The sequence below is a fragment of the Lolium rigidum genome, chromosome 6, assembly GCF_022539505.1.
Source record: "Lolium rigidum isolate FL_2022 chromosome 6, APGP_CSIRO_Lrig_0.1, whole genome shotgun sequence".
Lineage (NCBI taxonomy): Eukaryota > Viridiplantae > Streptophyta > Magnoliopsida > Poales > Poaceae > Lolium > Lolium rigidum.
Window position 1 is genome coordinate 186,541,418 of NC_061513.1, and position 19,917 is coordinate 186,561,334.

Genomic DNA, 19,917 nt, shown 5'->3' on the forward strand with positions numbered 1-19,917 from the left:
AGAAAGTCCGCTGGACTATAAATATGTATCTAGGGTTTATGGAATAAACAACAACCAACGTTCAACACAAACAAATCTCGGCGCATCGCCAACCCCTTCGCCTCGAGGGTTTCTCCGGTAAGCACCATGCTGCCTAGATCGCATCTTGCGATCTAGGCAGCACGAGCCTGCCTCCGTTGTTCATGCGTTGCTCGTGCTCGAAGCCTTTTTGATGGCGAGCAACGTAGTTATCTTAGATGTGTTAGGGTTAGCATTGTTCTTAGTATCATATGCTTGTTGTAGTGCAACCCTTGCGCATCTAGCCGTCCTTACACCTTATCTTAGGTGTAGGGGCGGCACCCCGCTTGGTCATTATTTAGTAGATCTGATCCGTTACGGTTGCTCCTTGATTCATCAAGGATTAGTTTAACATCCGCAATAGTTAGGCCTTACAAAGGGTTGGAGGATCCAGCGGCGTGTAGGGTGTAGTTTGCTAGCCTTAGACAGGACGTTCCGAGGATCAACCTCGTGTTGGTTTTTAGGCCTTGTCTAGGATTGGCTTACGATCACCGTGCGCGAGCGCGAGGCCCAATCGTGAGTAGGATGATCCGATTATGCGGTGAAAACCCCAAATCGTCGTAGATCACATTAGCTTTATCTTGATCAAGCAGGACCACCATATATTCGGCCACCTTGGACGAATCATGGGTGGATCGGCTCCTCGAGCCGATTCACAGGATAACCTGAGAGCCGATCGAGGCTCGTGTTTAACGTGTACGTGTGTGCCCTGCAGGAAACTAAGCGAGGCATCATCCACACCTTCCTGACCAGGTATAGGTCAGGTGGCACGCCCTTGCAATAAGCATCGGCGCGCGACCAGGAGGCTTTGCAGGCCGTCGCTCTGAGGGACTGGGGCCAGCCGCAACCCTAGTTGTTCCCGGCTCTACGGTGTTGACCAGTCGCTGCCCGCCGGTGGGTTTCTGACGTCAACACATTCTGGCACGCCCGGTGGGACACATCTCCAACGACATCCACCACATCGCCATCTACATCTGAGATGGCGGAAAGCACCCCGGTCAAGTACGAGGACCCGGCTGACGAGCTCAAGAAAAAGCACGACGAGACCAAGGCAGTCCTCGAAACCGAGCTCATCGGCTCCTTCCACGGCGCCCGCTCCCATGGCATCAGCACCAACGTGGTAGAACTTGGGTACCGCCCTGGAAAAGGTAACGATGAGAGCGGCTGCTCTCATAGCAAGGATGAAGAAGGAGCCGGCCCACGCGATCGGCCCCGACACTGCCACGAGATCCTGGTGATGATCAAGGTAGAGGCCGATTCCAGCGATCGGACCGTATTACACGCGCCACCAGCTCTCCCAGTATTCGTCGTCGACCTCACAGGTGACGGAAAGCTAGGGTATGGGTTCACCTCGGCTGATGAGCTAGAGGAAGTCGACATCGGCCCCGGGGATAAGCCTCGGCCAACTTTTATCAGCAGAAAGTTAGATCCACAGCTCAGGAGTCAGATGATTGCTCTATTGAAAGAATACCCAGATTGCTTTGCATGGGACTACACAGAGATGCCTGGGCTAGACAGGAGCATCATTGAACATCGGCTCCCCCTGAAGAAAGGATTTCGGCCCTTCCAGCAACGAGCACGTCAGATGAAGGCCGAAATCCTAGAGGAGGTCAAGAAAGAGATCGAGAAGATGTTGGCCGCCGGATTCATCAGGCCGTGCAGGTATGCGGAATGGATCTCCAGTATCGTTCCGGTAGAAAAGAAGGACGGCCGGTGGCGTGTGGCTATCGATTTCCGAGATCTTAACAGAGCCACTCCAAAAGATGAGTATCCGATGCCTGTGGCAGAAACATTGATCAATGCAGCTACTGGCCACAAGGTTTTAAGCTTCATGGATGGCAACGCCGGCTATAACCAGATCTTCATGGCCCCAGAAGATATACACAAGACCGCATTCAGAGTACCCGGGGCAGTAGGCTTGTTTGAATATGTGGTCATGACCTTTGGGTTGAAGAATGCTGGCGCGACGTATCAAAGAGCCATGAATTATATATTCCACGATCTGATCGGCAAGTTGGTGGAAATCTACATCGATGATGTGGTAGTCAAGTCTGTCTCCATGGAGGGACACTTGGAAGATTTGCGACACGTCCTAGACCGAACTCGAAAGTTCGGACTGAGAATGAACCCAAAGAAGTGTGCCTTTGGTGTGACGGCCGGTCAGTTCCTAGGATTTTTGGTTCATGAGCGAGGAATTGAGATCGGCCTGAAGAGTCAGGAGGCAGTGCGTACCATGCAGCCGCCCACCACGAAGAAGGAACTCCAGCGTCTTATCGGCAAGATCAACTTCGTTCGCCGATTCATCTCCAACCTGTCAGGACGGATCGAGCCGTTCATGGGTTTGGTGAAGACTAAATCCGATGACGAATTTCACTGGGGGGCAGAACAGCAGAAGGCGTTTGATGAAATTAAACGGTATCTGACGACACCACCCGTGCTAGTGCCGCCCCAGCAAGACAGGCCATTCTACATTTACTTGTCAGTAGCTGACACGTCCATCGCCTCGGTGGTGGTGCAACTCTACGAGGGCGTTGAAAAGGTCGTTTTCTACCTCAGTAGAAGATGTTGGACGCGGAGACAAGATACCCTGAGGTCGAGAAACTGTGCCTCTGCCTGTTCTTTACCTGCACCAAGCTGCACCACATCCTTTTGACGGCAGAGATTTTCGTCATATGCAAGTCAGACGTTGTCAAGCACATGCTGTCGGCCCCCGTGTTGAAAGGCCGATTGGGCAAGTGGATGCTTGCGTTGTCAGAGTTCGACCTTCGGTATCAGCCCGCGAAAGCAGTCAAAGGACAAGCATTGGCCGATCTCATAGCTGAGGGAATCAGTACCAATATAGCAGCACTATCCATACGTGCATGGGCTATGTTCTTCGATGGATCGGCTTGCGACGATGGTTGTGGCATCGGCATTCTGCTCGTATCGCCTAGGGGGACGGAATACTCCTTCTCCATCAGATTGTCTACCCCTTGCACCAACAACGTGGCGGAGTATGAGGCGGTACGTAAGGGGATGGAGTTGCTACTAGAAGCTGGAGCAGAAGCAGTAGAACTTTTTGGAGACTCCAAGTTGGTAATCAACCAGCTCACGGATGAATATAAGTGCGAGAGTGAATCGCTTTTCCCATATTGGATGGAATGCCGTGAGTTAATGACACAGTTTCGGTACATCAACTTTAATTGGGTCCCAAGATCCCAGAATACCGAGGCCAGCAATCTCGTGCAAATGGCGTCAGGCTACATAGATACACCTGAAGGGTCAGAAGTTCAGGTCCAATTCCTGGAACAAGATGATTGGAGAGCCGAAATCTTCAATTACTTAAAAGATTCGGCTCGGGGGGCACCTAAACGGATAAGATACAAAGCCATGAAGTATGTCCTCATAGGAGACGATATGTTCTACAGGACGTTGGAAGGGTTACTACTCAAGTGCCTGGGACCAACTGAGTCTAATCGGCTCTTACATGAGGTGCATGAAGGCGCCTGCGGAACTCATCAATCGGCTCACAAGATGAAGTGGCTAATTAGGCGCTCAGGGTTCTATTGGCCCACCATGCTTGAAGATTGCTTCAATTACTACAAGGGGTGCCAAGCATGCCAGATGTTTGGGAAGATTCAGATGGTACCAGCATCAGCGATGAACCCTATCATCAAACCTTGGCCATTCCGAGGGTGGGGCATGGACATGATCGGCAAAATCCATCCGGCTTCGAGTAAAAAACACGAATGGATTTTGGCCATCACAGATTACTTCACCAAGTGGGTGGAAGCCGTCCCTATGAAGAAGGTGAAATCAGAAGATGTGATTAAGTTCGTGAAGGAACACGTGATTCATAGGTTCGGGATTCCCCAAACCATCACGACCGATGGAGGTTCGGTCTTTGTTTCTAAAGAATTCAGGAGGTTCTGCGATGACATGGGGATTAAACTGATCCGATCATCTCCGTACTATGCTCAGGCTAACGGGCAAGCTGAAGCGTCCAATCAGAGCTTAATCAAGCTGATCAAGAGAAAGATTGAAGAGAACCCAAGGGATTGGCATGAAAAGTTATCAGAGGCATTATGGGCCTACCGCATGTCATGCCATGGAGCTATAAAGACTTCGCCGTACCAGCTTGTCTATGGGCAAGAAGCCGTATTACCTTGGGAGATTACGGCTGGATCAAGACGTGTCACATTTTAGGATGATCTGACAGCAGACGAATACGCAGCTTTGATGAGTGACATTATTGAGGACGCAACAGAACTCAGGCTTTGGTCGTTGGAGAAGATTAAGGAGAACAAAGCCAGGGTAGCTCGTGCCTACAATAAGAAGGTTAGACCAAAGGAGTTTCAAGTTGGTGATCTGGTATGGGAAGCTGTGTTGCCGTTAGGAACCAGGGACAAGGCATATGGCAAGTGGTCTCCTAATTGGCACGGTCCGTACAAAGTCATCCAGGCCTTGAAAGGTAATGCATACATGTTGGAAGAGTTGGACGGACAGAAGTTCCCAGTGGCCGTAAATGGTCAACACCTCAAGAAGTATTTCCCAAGCATGTGGGATGATGGGCACTAAGGTATGGAGGCCGATTTTAATCGGCCAGCAAAAATAGAGATGATCCAATCATGGGTATTGAAGTATGGGGGCCGATACAATCGGCCATAAAAAATTCGAGCAATTTTTATCATAGAGCCGATGCAGCAGACATCGACTTAAGGATACAAAGCCGATGTCGCCGCCATCGACTCTAGAACAATTATACGAGACCCACGGAGTTCAGATTCGCGCCAAGATGGTGTTCCGTTTAGCTTCATGAGTTTCTGTTTCCTTGGAGCGCGTCCTTGCTGATGTCCTCGCCTTGATTAAGGCTCGGGGGGCAGCTAATCTGGTGGAGCCGATTGGAGTTGCATCGGCTGACCCTGTATCGCGGCTTTCTCCGAAAAATCTGATTTATTTACGGAGGAAGACTGCTGAGACTAAAAGAGGAGGGCTCTGTAGGCCTTGGTGAGACGAGCTAGGAGACTGAAATTGAACTAATTGAAAGATAAATCGGGAGAACAATTGTTACTGGTTCAAAGGAGCAGCTCTGCAAGGAAGAGCCGCTGGCTCTCAAAAGGGGGATCTAGTGCCCAGTACACTGCTACTACTAGTCCTATTCTACTAGTCGTCGCTGTCTTCATCATCGCCGTCGCCGATGTCGTCGGCGTCGCTCCCAGGAAGCTCCTCGTCGCTGCGGGCCCAGCCTTTGGTCAGAGCCTCGTCTTCCTCGTCATCATCATCATCCTCGCTGTCCGCCCAAGAGCGGAAGCGTTTCGTCGGCGGGTACCCAGCGGAAGAGGAGGAATCATCCTCCTCCTGCTCCTCTTCCCCTTCTTCGTCATTATCTTCGGCCTCGCTGTCCGTCCACATATGGGGGCGCTTCTTCGAAGGAAGCTCGGTGGAGGGGGAGGTTTTGGTCTTCTCTACTTCTCCTTCTTTCTCATCCTTATCGGAGGAGATGGGGTTCGCCCCGGAGTGGAGGTCGTCCTCTTTCTTGTTCTTCGGCAACGGTTGGAGGGGAAGGCCTGAAGAGGAAGAGGAAGACATTGCTACAGGGAAGAGAGTTTTTGTTGGTGCCGATAGCTAGAACGGAGGAAGAGGATGAAGAGGGCTAATCAGTCGGCGCGGTTAAATAAAGGAGGAGCCTAGTGGAAATTTAAGGCCACAGCAGTTTCCGAGAAGATGATGCCCAACAGAAAAATTTTGCGGCCACGTGGAAAGGTGGAAGGCATCATGATGAAGAATTCTGCGGTGATTTCTGTTCTGCCACGACATGACCCGACGAAAGAAGAACATAATGATTTTGGAAATGTCATTTCCAAAACCAGGGGGGCATGTGTTATCACCAAAATTTGACCGAGTCAGAGGTGGGCCGCGATCAAGATGGATTTGAAGATATATATATAGAAGAGATATGTGAATCGGCCTTGTGTACCAAGTTTGGGCTAAATTGCCCGTGTATCTGTAACATATTAGGATACGTGTCGTTTGGAGGTTAGAGATTGGGCTCGTGCCCGGTTGGGATTGTTCCCACGTTAGAAAGTCCGCTGGACTATAAATATGTATCTAGGGTTTATGGAATAAACAACAACCAACGTTCAACACAAACAAATCTCGGCGCATCGCCAACCCCTTCGTCTCGAGGGTTTCTCCGGTAAGCACCATGCTGCCTAGATCGCATCTTGCGATCTAGGCAGCACGAGCCTGCCTCCGTTGTTCATGCGTTGCTCGTGCTGAAGCCTTTTTGATGGCGAGCAACGTAGTTATCTTAGATGTGTTAGGGTTAGCATTGTTCTTAGTATCATATGCTGTTGTAGTGCAACCCTTGCGCATCTAGCCGTCCTTACACCTTATCTTAGGTGTAGGGGCGGCACCCCGCTTGGTCATTATTTAGTAGATCTGATCCGTTACGGTTGCTCCTTGATTCATCAAGGATTAGTTTAACATCCGCAATAGTTAGGCCTTACAAAGGGTTGGAGGATCCAGCGGCGTGTAGGGTGTAGTTTGCTAGCCTTAGACAGGACGTTCTGAGGATCAACCTCGTGTTGGTTTTTAGGCCTTGTCTAGGATTGGCTTACGATCACCGTGCACGAGCGCGAGGCCCAATCGTGAGTAGGATGATCCGATTATGCGGTGAAAACCCCAAATCGTCCTAGATCACATTAGCTTTATCTTGATCAAGCAGGACCACCATATATTCGGCCACCTTGGACGAATCATGGGTGGATCGGCTCCTCGAGCCGATTCACAGGATAACCTGAGAGCCGATCGAGGCTCGTGTTTAACGTGTACGTGTGTGCCCTGCAGGAAACTAAGCGAGACATCATCCACACCTTCCTGACCAGGTATAGGTCAGGTGGCACGCCCTTGCAATAAGCATCGGCGCGCGACCAGGAGGCTTTGCGGGCCGTCGCTCTGAGGGACTGGGGCCAGCCGCAGCCCTAGTTGTTCCCGGCTCTACGGTGTTGACCAGTCGCTGCCCGCCGGTGGGTTTCTGACGTCAACAGGGTCCCATTTAGCAGCAGCGGTATCACCGTTTGAGAGGCTGCACGGGATCGAAAGAAAAAGGCAAGTGACCAAATATGAGGAGGCAAAAATAATTCAAGAAAAGAAAGTTTTATAGTACATAGAGGATGACATGCGGGTCCCATTTAGCAGCAGCGGTATCACCGTTTGAGAGGCGGCGGGGGATCGAAAGAAAAAGGCAAGTGACCAAATATGAGGTGCCAAAAAAACTCCAAGAAAAGAAAGTTGATTGCACATAGAGGATGACATGCGGGTCCCATTTAGCAGCCAGCGGTCTCAACGTTTCCAAGGCGGCAAGGGATCAAAAGAAAAAGGAAGTAGCCGGAAATCGGGGGTCAAAAAAATCCAAGAATAGAAAGAATTTTGGTTCATAGAGGATGATATGCGGGACCCATGAGTGCCAAAAATAATCCAAGAAAAGAAATTTTATTGTACATAGAGGATGACATGCGGGTCCCATTTTGCAGCAGCGGTCTCAACGTTTCCACGGCGGCACAGGACCAAAAGAAAAATGAAGTAGCCAGAAATCAGGGGGTGAAAAAAAATCCAAGAAGAAAGATTTCAATTGGGTTGCATCTGGACATTTGGGCCTTCGAACTATCCTGCTTGGCCTTTTTACTCGTACAATTTCAGCCCAGTCCAAAACAGGAAAGTTCAGAATTTTCTAAAAAAAACAGGAAAGTCCTATGCTTCGCAAAAACAAAAAAACAAGGAGATTCAACATATAAGTTTGTTTATGTAAAAATAAAGATTTATTTTATCCGTTTGAAATGGCTCAGAGCGCAATACACTGTTTATTGTCTGCAAAATAATCAAGATATCACATGTTTGTTGTACGGGGAGGCTGACATCGGGGACCCATGAGCCAGCAGCGTCGTCAACGTTTTAAGGGCGGCAGGGGATGGAAAGAAAAAATAAACCAAAAATCTGTTGGTAAAAAATCCAAGAAAAGAAACATTTTTGTTCTAAGAGGATGACATGCGGGACCCATGAGGCAGCGAGCATCCTCGACGTTTATTGTTCATAGAGGCTGACATGTGGGACCCGTGAGCCAGCAGCGTCCTCAACGTTTTAAAGGCTACAGGAGATCGAAAGAAAAAATAAGCCAAAAATCGTTTGGTCAACAAAATCCAAGAAAAGAAAACATTTACCGTTCTGAGAGGATGACATGCGGGACCCATGAGGCAGCGAGCATCCTCGGTGATTTCAAGGCGGCGGGGATCAAAAGAAAAAAAAAAGAAATATCCAGAAATTGATTAGGGGTTCAAAATAAATCCATCAAAGGAAACTTTTATTGTTCATAGAGGATGACATGTGGGACCGACCTGCCAACAGCGTCCTCATCGTTTCAGAGGGGGCGGGAGATCAAAAGAAAAAGGCAAATAGCTAGAAATTAGGGGTCAAAAATAACTCCAAGAAAGAAAACTTTTATTGTCGTAGAGGATGACATGCGGGACCCATGAGCCAGCAGCTTAGTCAACGTTTCAAAGGCGGCATGAGATCGAAAGAAAAATGCAAGTGACCAAATATCAGGTGCCAAAAAAAATCCAAGAAAAGAAAATTTTATTGTACATAGAGGATGACATGCGGGTCCCATGAGCCAGCAGGTTCCTCAGCGTTTCAAACGTGGCATGAGATCGAAAGAAAAAGGCAAGTGACCAAATATCGGGATCCAAAAATAATTCAAGAAAAGAAACTTGATTGTACATAGAGGCTGACATGTGGGACCTATGAGCCGACAGAGTCCTCAACGTTTCAAAGGCGGCAGGGGATCAAAAGAAAAAAGAAATAGCCAAAAATCAGAGGGTGAAAAAAACCAAGAAAATGAACTTTTATAGTACATAGAGGATGACATGTGGGTCCCATGAGCCTGCAGGTTCGTCAACGTTTCAAACGTGGCATGAGTTCGAAAGAAAAAGGCAAGTGACCAAATATCGGGAGCCAAAAATAATTCAAGAAAAGAAACTTGATTGTACATAGAGGATGACATGCGGGTCCCATTTAGCGCAGCGGTCTCACCGTTTGAGAGGCTGCACGGGATCGAAAGAAAAAGGCAAGTGACCAAATATGAGGATCCAAAAATTATTCAAGAAAAGAAAGTTTATAGTACATAGAGGATGACATGCGGGTCCCATTTAGCAGACAGCGGTATCACCGTTTGAGAGGCTGCACGGGATCGAAAGAAAAAGGCAAGTGACCAAATATGAGGAGGCAAAAATAATTCAAGAAAAGAAAGTTTTATAGTACATAGAGGATGACATGCGGGTCCCATTTAGCAGCAGCGGTATCACCGTTTGAGAGGCGGCGAGGATCGAAAGAAAAAGGCAAGTGACCAAATATGAGGTGCCAAAAAAAACTCCAAGAAAAGAAAGTTTATTGCACATAGAGGATGACATGCGGGTCCCATTTAGCAGACGGCGGTCTCAACGTTTCCAAGGCGGCAAGGGATCAAAAGAAAAAGGAAGTAGCCAGAAATCAGGGGGTCAAAAAAATCCAAGAATAGAAAGAATTTTGGTTCATAGAGGATGATATGCGGGACCCATGAGTGCCAAAAATAATCCAAGAAAAGAAATTTTATTGTACATAGAGGATGACATGCGGGTCCCATTTTTCTGTAGCGGTCTCAACGTTTCCAAGGCGGCACAGGACCAAAAGAAAAATGAAATAGCCGTGAAATCAGGGGGTGAAAAAAATCCAAGAAGAAAGATTTCAATTGGGCTGCATCTGGACATCTGGGCCTTCGAACTATCCTGCTTGGCCTTTTGACTCGTACAATTTCAGCCCACTCTAAAACAGGAGAGTTCTGTTTTTTCTAAAAAAAACAGGAAAGTCCTATGCTTCGCAAAAACAAAAAAACAAGGAGATTCAACATATAAGTTTGTTTATGTAAAAATAAAGATTTAATTTATCCGTTTAAAATAGCTCAGAGCGCAATACACTGTTTATTGTCTGCAAAATAATCAAGATATCACATGTTTCTTGTACGGGGAGGCTGACATCATGGACCCATGAGCCAGCAGCGTCGTCAACGTTTTAAAGCCGGCAGGAGATCGAAAGAAAAAATAAACCAAAAATAATTTGGTAAACAAAATCCAAGGAAAGAAACATTTACCGTTCTGAGAGGATGACATGCGGGACCCATGAGGCAGCAGCATCCTCAACGATTCCAAGGTGGCAGGGGATCAAAGAAAAAAAGAGGGAAATATCCAGAAATTAATTAGGGGTTCAAAATAAATCCATCAAAAGAAACTTTTATTGTTCATAGAGGATGACATGTGGGACCGACCTGCCAACAGCGTCCTCATCGTTTCAAAGGGGGCAGGAGATCAAAAGAAAAAGGCAAATAGCCAGAAATTAGGGGTCAAAAATAACTCCAAGAAAGGAAACTTTAATTGTTCGTGGAGGATGACATGCGGGACCCATGAGCCAGCAGCTTACTCAACGTTTCAAAGGCGGCATGAGATCGAAAGAAAAAGGCAAGTGCCAAAATATCAGGAGCCAAAGATAATCCAAGAAAAAACTTTATTGGATGACATGCGGGTCCCATTTAGCAGCAGCGGTCTCAACTTTTCAAATGCGGCTTGAGATCAAAAGAAAAAGAAAGTTGATTGTACATAGAGGATGACATGCGGGTCCCATGAGTCAGCAGCTTACTCAACGTTTCCAAGGCGGCACGGGATCAAAAGAAAAAGGAAATAGCCAAAAATCAGAGGGTGAAAAAAAATCCAAGAAAATAAACTTTTATAGCACATAGAGGATGACATGCGGGTCCCATGAGCCAGCAGCGTTTCAAACGTGGCATGAGATCGAAAGAAAAAGGCAAGTGACCAAATATCAGGATCCAAAAATAATTCAAGAAAAGAAACTTGATTGTACATAGAGGCCGACATGTGGGACATATGAGCCGACAGAGTCCTCAACGTTTCAAAGGCGCGGGGATCAAAAGAAAAAGGAAATAGCCAAAAATCGGAGGGTGAAAAAAACCAAGAAAATGAACTTTTATAGTACATAGAGGATGACATGCGGGTCCCATGAGCCAGCAGGTTCCTCAACGTTTCAAACGTGGCATGAGATCGAAAAAAAAGGCAAGTGACCAAATATGAGGAGCCAAAAATAATTCAAGAAAAGAAAGTTTTATAGTACATAGAGGATGACATGCGGGTCCCATTTAGCAGCAGCGGTATCACCGTTTGAGAGGCTGCACGGGATCGAAAGAAAAAGGCAAGTGACCAAATATGAGGAGGCAAAAATAATTCAAGAAAAGAAAGTTTTATAGTACATAGAGGATGACATGCGGGTCCCATTTAGCAACGAGCGGTATCACCGTTTGAGAGGCGGCAGGGGATCGAAAGAAAAAGGCAAGTGACCAAATATGAGGTGCCAAAAAAAACTCCAAGAAAAGAAAGTTGATTGCACATAGAGGATGACATGCGGGTCCCATTTAGCAGCAGCGGTCTCAACGTTTCCAAGGCGGCAAGGGATCAAAAGAAAAGGAAGTAGCCAGAAATCAGGGGGTCAAAAAAAATCCAAGAATAGAAAGAATTTTGGTTCATAGAGGATGATATGCGGGACCCATGAGTGCCAAAAATAATCCAAGAAAAGAAATTTTATTGTACATAGAGGATGACATGCGGGTCACATTTTGCAGCAGCGGTCTCAACGTTTCCAAGGCGGCACGAGACCAAAAGAAAAATGAAGTAGCCGTAAATCGGGGGTGAAAAAAAATCCAAGAAGAAAGATTTCAATTGGGCTGCATCCGGACATACGGGCCTTCGAACTATCCTGCTTGGCCTTTTGACTCGTACAATTTCAGCCCAGTCCAAAACAGGAAAGTTCGGAATTTTCTAAAAAAAACAGGAAAGTCCTATGCTTCGCAAAAACAAAAAAACAAGGAGATTCAACAAATAAGTTTGTTTATTTAAAAATAAAGATTTATTTTATCCGTTTGAAATGGCTCAGAGCGCAATACACTGTTTATTGTCTGCAAAATAATCAAGATATCACATGTTTGTTATACGGGGAGGCTGACATCGGGGACCCATGAGCCAGCAGCGTCGTCAACGTTTTAAGGGCGGCAGAGGATGGAAAGAAAAAATAAACCAAAAATCTGTTGGTAAAAAATCCAAGAAAAGAAACATTTTTGTTCTAAGAGGATGACATGCGGGACCCATGTGGCAGCAGCATCCTCAGCGTTTATTGTTCATAGAGGCTGACATGTGGGACCCGTGAGCCAACAGCGTCCTCAACGTTTTAAAGGCTACAGGAGATCGAAAGAAAAAATAAGCCAAAAATCGTTTGGTCAACAAAATCCAAGAAAAGAAAACATTTACCGTTCTGAGAGGATGACATGCGGGACCCATGAGGCAGCAGCATCCTCAGCGATTTCAAGGCGGCAGGGGATTAAAAGAAAAAAAAAGAAATATCCAGAAATTGATTAGGGGTTCAAAATAAATCCATCAAAGGAAACTTTTATTGTTCATAGAGGATGACATGTGGGACCGACACCGCCAACGACGTCCTCATCGTTTCGGAGGGGGCAGGAGATCAAAAGAAAAAGGCAAATAGCTAGAAATTAGGGGTCAAAAATAACTCCAAGAAAGAAAACTTTTATTGTCGTAGAGGATGACATGCGGGACCCATGAGCCAGCAGCTTAGTCAACGTTTCAAAGGCGGCATGAGATCGAAAGAAAAAGGCAAGTGACCAAATATCAGGTGCCAAAAAAATCCAAGAAAAGAAAATTTTATTGTACATAGAGGATGACATGCGGGTCCCATGAGCCAGCAGGTTCCTCAATGTTTCAAACGTGGCATGAGATCGAAAGAAAAAGGCAAGTGACCAAATATCAGGATCCAAAAATAATTCAAGAAAAGAAACTTGATTGTACATAGAGGCTGACATGTGGGACCTATGAGCCAGCGAGAGTCCTCAACGTTTCAAAGGCGGAGGGATCAAAAGAAAAAGAAATAGCCAAAAATCGAGAGGGTGAAAAAAAACCAAGAAAATGAACTTTTATAGTACATAGAGGATGACATGTGGGTCCCATGAGCCCGCGGGTTCGTCAACGTTTCAAACGTGGCATGAGTTCGAAAGAAAAAGGCAAGTGACCAAATATCAGGAGCCAAAAATAATTCAAGAAAAGAAACTTGATTGTACATAGAGGATGACATGCGGGTCCCATTTAGCAGTAGCGGTCTCACCGTTTGAGAGGCTGCACGGGATCGAAAGAAAAAGGCAAGTGACCAAATATGAGGATCCAAAAATAATTCAAGAAAAGAAAGTTTATAGTACATAGAGGATGACATGCGGGTCCCATTTAGCAGCAGCGGTATCACCGTTTGAGAGGCTGCACGGGATCGAAAGAAAAAGGCAAGTGACCAAATATGAGGAGCCAAAAATAATTCAAGAAAAGAAAGTTTTATAGTACATAGAGGATGACATGCGGGTCCCATTTAGCAGCAGCGGTATCACCGTTTGAGAGGCGGCAGGGGATCGAAAGAAAAAGGCAAGTGACCAAATATGAGGTGCCAAAAAAAACTCCAAGAAAAGAAAGTTTATTGCACATAGAGGATGACATGCGGGTCCCATTTAGCAGCAGCGGTCTCAACGTTTCCAAGGCGGCAAGGGATCAAAAGAAAAAGGAAGTAGCCAGAAATCAGGGGGTCAAAAAAAATCCAAGAATAGAAAGAATTTTGGTTCATAGAGGATGATATGCGGGACCCATGAGTGCCAAAAATAATCCAAGAAAAGAAATTTTATTGTACATAGAGGATGACATGCGGGTCCCATTTTTCTGTAGCGGTCTCAACGTTTCCAAGGCGGCACAGGACCAAAAGAAAAATGAAATAGCCAGAAATCAGGGGGTGAAAAAAAATCCAAGAAGAAAGATTTCAATTGGGCTGCATCTGGACATCTGGGCCTTGAACTATCCTGCTTGGCCTTTTGACTCGTACAATTTCAGCCCGATCCAAAACAGGAAAGTTCGAATTTTCTAAAAAACAGGAAAGTCCTATGCTTCGCAAAAACAAAAAAACAAGGAGATTCAACATATAAGTTTGTTTATGTAAAAATAAAGATTTATTTTATCCATTTGAAATAGCTCAGAGCGCAATACACTGTTTATTGTCTGCAAAATAATCAAGATATCACATGTTTGTTGTACGGGGAGGCTGACATCGGGGACCCATGAGCCAGCAGCTTCGTCAACGTTTTAAGGGCGGCAGGGGATGGAAAGAAAAAATAAACCAAAAATCTGTTGGTAAAAAATCCAAGAAAAGAAATATTTTTGTTCTAAGAGGATGACATGCGGGACCCATGAGGCAGCAGCATCCTCAGCGTTTATTGTTCATAGAGGCTGACATGTGGGACCCGTGAGCCAGCAGCGTCCTCAACGTTTTAAAGGCTACAGGAGATCGAAAGAAAAAATAAGCCAAAAATCGTTTGGTCAACAAAATCCAAGAAAAGAAAACATTTACCGTTACGAGAGGATGACATGCGGGACCCATGAGGCAGCAGAGATCCTCGGCGATTTCAAGGCGGCAGGGGGTCAAAAGAAAAAAGAAATATCCGGAAATTGATTAGGGGTTCAAAATAAATCCATCAAAGGAAACTTTTATTGTTCATAGAGGATGACATGTGGGACCGACCTGCCAACGACGTCCTCATCGTTTCAGAGGGGGCAGGAGATCAAAAGAAAAAAGCAAATAGCTAGAAATTAGGGGTCAAATATAACTCCAAGAAAGAAAACTTTTATTGTCGTAGAGGATGACATGCGGGACCCATGAGCCAGCAGCTTAGTCAACGTTTCAATGGCGGCATGAGAGCGAAAGAAAAAGGCAAGTGACCAAATATCAGGTGCCAAAAAAAATCCAAGAAAAGAAAATTTTATTGTAAATAGAGGATGACATGCGGGTCCCATGAGCCAGCAGGTTCCTCAACGTTTCAAACGTGGCATGAGATCGAAAGAAAATGGCAAGTGACCAAATATCAGGATCCAAAAATAATTCAAGAAAAGAAACTTGATTGTACATAGAGGCCGACATGTGGGACCTATGAGCCAGCAGAGTCCTCAACGTTTCAAAGGCGGCAGGGGATCAAAAGAAAAAGGAAATAGCCAAAAATCAGAGGGTGAAAAAAAACCAAGAAAATGAACTTTTATAGTACATAGAGGATGACATGTGGGTCCCATGAGCCTGCAGGTTCGTCAACGTTTCAAACGTGGCATGAGTTCGAAAGAAAAAGGCAAGTGACCAAATATCAGGAGCCAAAAATAATTCAAGAAAAGAAACTTGATTGTACATAGAGGATGACATGCGGGTCCCATTTAGCAGCAGCGGTCTCACCGTTTGAGAGGCTGCATGGGATCGAAAGAAAAAGGCAAGTGACCAAATATGAGGATCCAAAAATAATTCAAGAAAAGAAAGTTTTATAGTACATAGAGGATGACATGCGGGTCCCATTTAGCAGCAGCGGTATCACCGTTTGAGAGGCTACACGGGATCGAAAGAAAAAGGCAAGTGACCAAATATGAGGAGCCAAAAATAATTCAAGAAAAGAAAGTTTTATTGTACATAGAGGATGACATGCGGGTCCCATTTAGCAGCAGCGGTATCACCGTTTGAGAGGCGGCAGGGGATCGAAAGAAAAAGGCAAGTGACCAAATATGAGGTGCCAAAAAAACTCCAAGAAAAGAAAGTTGATTGCACATAGAGGATGACATGCGGGTCCCATTTAGCAGCAGCGGTCTCAACGTTTCCAAGGCGGCAAGGGATCAAAAGAAAAAGGAAGTAGCCGGAAATCGGGGGTCAAAAAAATCCAAGAATAGAAAGAATTTTGGTTCATAGAGGATGACATGCGGGACCCATGATCCTGCATCGTAAACGGCTCGATCGGAGAACGTTGAACGAGATGGCGCGATCGAGAAAAAAACAATGCCGGAGAGGCTGCCATCCGGGCCCTACATCCCTCGGCGGTGCGGATTTGCGTTGACTCGGCCGGCGAACCCGAGATTTCGAGATGCACCACGTCCCGGGCCACCATACGCGACGTTTTGGCCGTTTTCGTCGGGCTAGGTGGCCTCAAAAACGAGAAAAAAACGTTTTGACATGCACAACGGAGAGACCAAAAATCATCGGCCATGGTCACCAGCAACCACGGCGCGACTTCAACTTCGTCGGCCATGGCAACTTTTCTTGTAGTGCTTTTGGTCTCTTGGAAACCAATGTAATCTAGATTTAAAGGAACGAGATTTTCATCAATAAAAAGCTTTCTACCAGAAGCAGAAATACTCCTGCTATTCTAGAAACCACATATCATGGATAAAATTTCTTGGGATCCTTGCCCCGAGATTTCTTAATAACATATATCCAGTCCTCAACTAATTCCTCATGCTCATCCTTATCTGACAAGGAATCAGCTCTAGGGGAAGAACAAGCTGAGTGCATGCTATCACTATCATCATTAATATTAAATCCAACTATTTTAGTTACATTATCTAGTTCTTCATATTGTAAAACATTAAAAGGATTACCAAACATTATACCTTTCATCCTAGGTATTTCTAGATTATTGATCTTCTTCAATTCTTGTGCTTTCTCCAAAATTTTCTTTGATCTATCAATTTTGATGCTCTGTCTGATAGGCTGCAGAGGGCCCCATTTGGATTTCTTCATAGCAGGAACATTTGTTTCCTACACAGGGATCTTGGTTGGAATCTCAATATATGGCATAATATCATTAGGAGGCTCAAAATCATGTTCAGAAGCCTCTTCAATCATCTAGTTAATGTTTTTGTTGAGCATCTTCTCACTGTACCAAAACCTGTTCACTTCCTCATTCACTGCAGCTGATGATGGATTTGTATCCTAGACAAAGGCACATTTACTATCTATCATACCCGATTGGACCATCAATTGGAAGACATTAGAGGCTTTTGCACTCCTAGGGGAACAACAATCATATGGAGGAAGATTCACCGTTTTGTATTTTTGAATGTATTGATCACTTGCTGAGGCTTGATAGACATTGCCAAGAGAGAAGGATTGTGACCTAGGAGGAGGCCCATTTAGTCCTCCATTATCTTGACCACCTTGATTGTAAGGGCCACCTTTAGTATCTTTAATCCCTTGATCCTCTAGCTCTTCACCTAGCAAATCAACATTATCATCACCAATTGGAACCACACTTTCGAAAGTGAAACCCAGATGAAACAGGTTACCATGATAATCAAAGATCCTGCTAGCTGGTATCTTGGAAAGATCCCTGCAATTCACCTTCACTCCGACTTCCTGGAATTGTTTCTGAAAGCACTAAGCCAGTCTATATCTAACAAAAGCCCACAGATAGAAACAACTTGGTCTAAGTTATTCCACTCACACAATTTAGTTTGCACGCCAGTAACTGATACGTCCCAAACGTATCTATAATTTTTGATGCTCCATGCTTGTTTTGTTACAATTTTTATATATTTTATGTGCACTTTTCCACACTATTTAGCATTTTCTGGGACTAACCTATTAACGCAGTGCCGCAGTGCCAGTTCCTATTTTCTGCTGTTTTTGTGTTTCAAAAAAGTTGTATGTGAAAGTTTCTCGGAATTGGATGAAACAAAAGCCCATAGTCTTATTTTTCCGGGGCGAAGACGGAGCCAGAAGGACACGCGCAGGAGAGCTGCCATGTGGCAGTACACTCATTCGCTCTGCCCTTCCGCCTATTTATTCCTCGTATCGGGAAAACCCCAGGGACGAGAGCCTCCATCCACGAAAAGTTCCGACACCGCCGTCAACCGAAACCCTAGTTCGGGAGGGTTCTGCAGTTCATCCCGGCACCCTGCCGGAGAGGGAAATCACCGCCGGAGGCCTCTACATCGCCATGTCTTCATCCGAGGTGATGCGTGAGTAGTCCTCCACGGGACCATGGATCCATAGCAGTAGCTAGATGGCTGTCCTCTCCTTGTTGTGCTTCATGTATAGATCTTGTGAGCTGCCTAACATGATCAAGATCATCTATTTGTAATTGCTACATGTTGGTTTGATGTGGATCCGATTTATAGAGAGATTGCTTTGGTTGAGATTATGTATTATGTTATTATGATCTTGCATGCTCTCTCGTTTCTAGTAGATGCTCTGGCCAAGTAGATGCTAGCGACTCCAAGAGGGAGTATTTATGCTCGATAGTGGGTTCATGCCTCTATTTAACCATGGGAAGTGACCTTGTTCTCTACGGTTGTAGATGTGATGTTGCTACTAGGGAGAAAACAGCGGTGTTCAATTCAAGGGTATTTTCATCGTTTACTTTACACACATTGCTTAAAGTGATAGTCCGTTGCTTGCAACTTAATACTGGAGGGTGTCGCGGATGCAATCCTGAAGGTGGATTTTTTTTTTTTTTGAAACTTTCTACTGTGGGGGAGCCCCCCACAGCCTCACTTTATTAAACCCATCCAAAAAACCAAATAGTTACAATATATACAAAAAACAAAAAAACAAAACTATGTACAAGGGAAACTAAGGAAGGGATTTAAGCCATATTGACAGAGGATCGACATCAGCATCTCTCACCCTATGCATAAGCATGGTGATGTCATGGAAAAACCTCGCCTTCCAACCTCCGAAAGTCGGCCTGATATGCTTGAAAATATAAGAGTTTATTTGCTTCCAAATGTTCCAGCATGCCAGGATCACCACTTCAATAAAACAGGGCCCCTGGAAGATTTTCTTGGCAGCAATGAGTGAAGCCAGTGTATCTCCCGGTTGCCAAGGGATTTGCAAGTAGTTCCAAATTCTCGAGCTGTATATGCAGTTAAAAAAGAGGTGCCTCCAATCTTCATATGAATCATCATGGCATAGCACACAACTGTGATTATTAGTAACATTCCAATGCCTCCTCAATAACATGTCTTTAGTGTTAATTCTATCATGAAGAATGAGCCAGGCAAAGAATTTGTGTTTCGAGGTACATTTGCTTTTCCACAACCAAGTAGGAGTGTGGTTTAGCATTGGGCTAAAATGTAATCCTGAAGGTGGATTATTAGTCATAGATGCAGTTGGATTACGTTCTATGTATATTGTTGTAATGCCCGCATACTTTCATAGCATGTATTCTGCACCAACCATTAGCGTAGAATCTTTGTTTGTCAATTGCCCATCTACAATTTGTTTACCCACCATATTTATTTTATTGGGGAGGAGCCTCTAGTGAACTGTGGACCCCGGTCCATCTTCTTTTAATTGCAATCTTCTACAACATTTTCCTGTTCTGTTCACTGCAAACAATTCTTCTTCCACACGGTTCGTTTAATCCTTTGTTTTTAGCGAAACCAGTGAGCTTGACAACCTCGCTGAAAGTTGGGGACAAAGTACTTGGTTGTTTGTGTGTAGGTGTCCACGTTGTTGCTGACGCCGGCAGTGACCGCTGCCACGAGTTGGTTCGCAACACCTCGGGAGAGAACGTTTTTCTCCTACTGGTCGATAAACCTTGGTTTCTTACTGAGGGAAAACTTCCTGCTGTGCTCATCATACCTTTCTCTTGGGGTTTCACTCAACGTTGCGCATAAATTCTCCTTCATCAACTCCAAGCTGAGCAAAGACTTTTTCTGGCGCCCTTGCCGGGGAACTGAAGAAAAGTTACACGACAGAGATTTCCAACTCCGACGGCAATCTGCGCACAGCAAGATTTTGTGGCGCCGTTGCCGGGGAGAAAATCATATCTTCTGCGAGGGGAGTCTCTCACTCTCAACTCTTTTACTTTGTTATTGTTTTGCTTGCATACTTTATTTTTATCTTGTTTGCATTTTATATCGAAAATCCAAAAAAAAT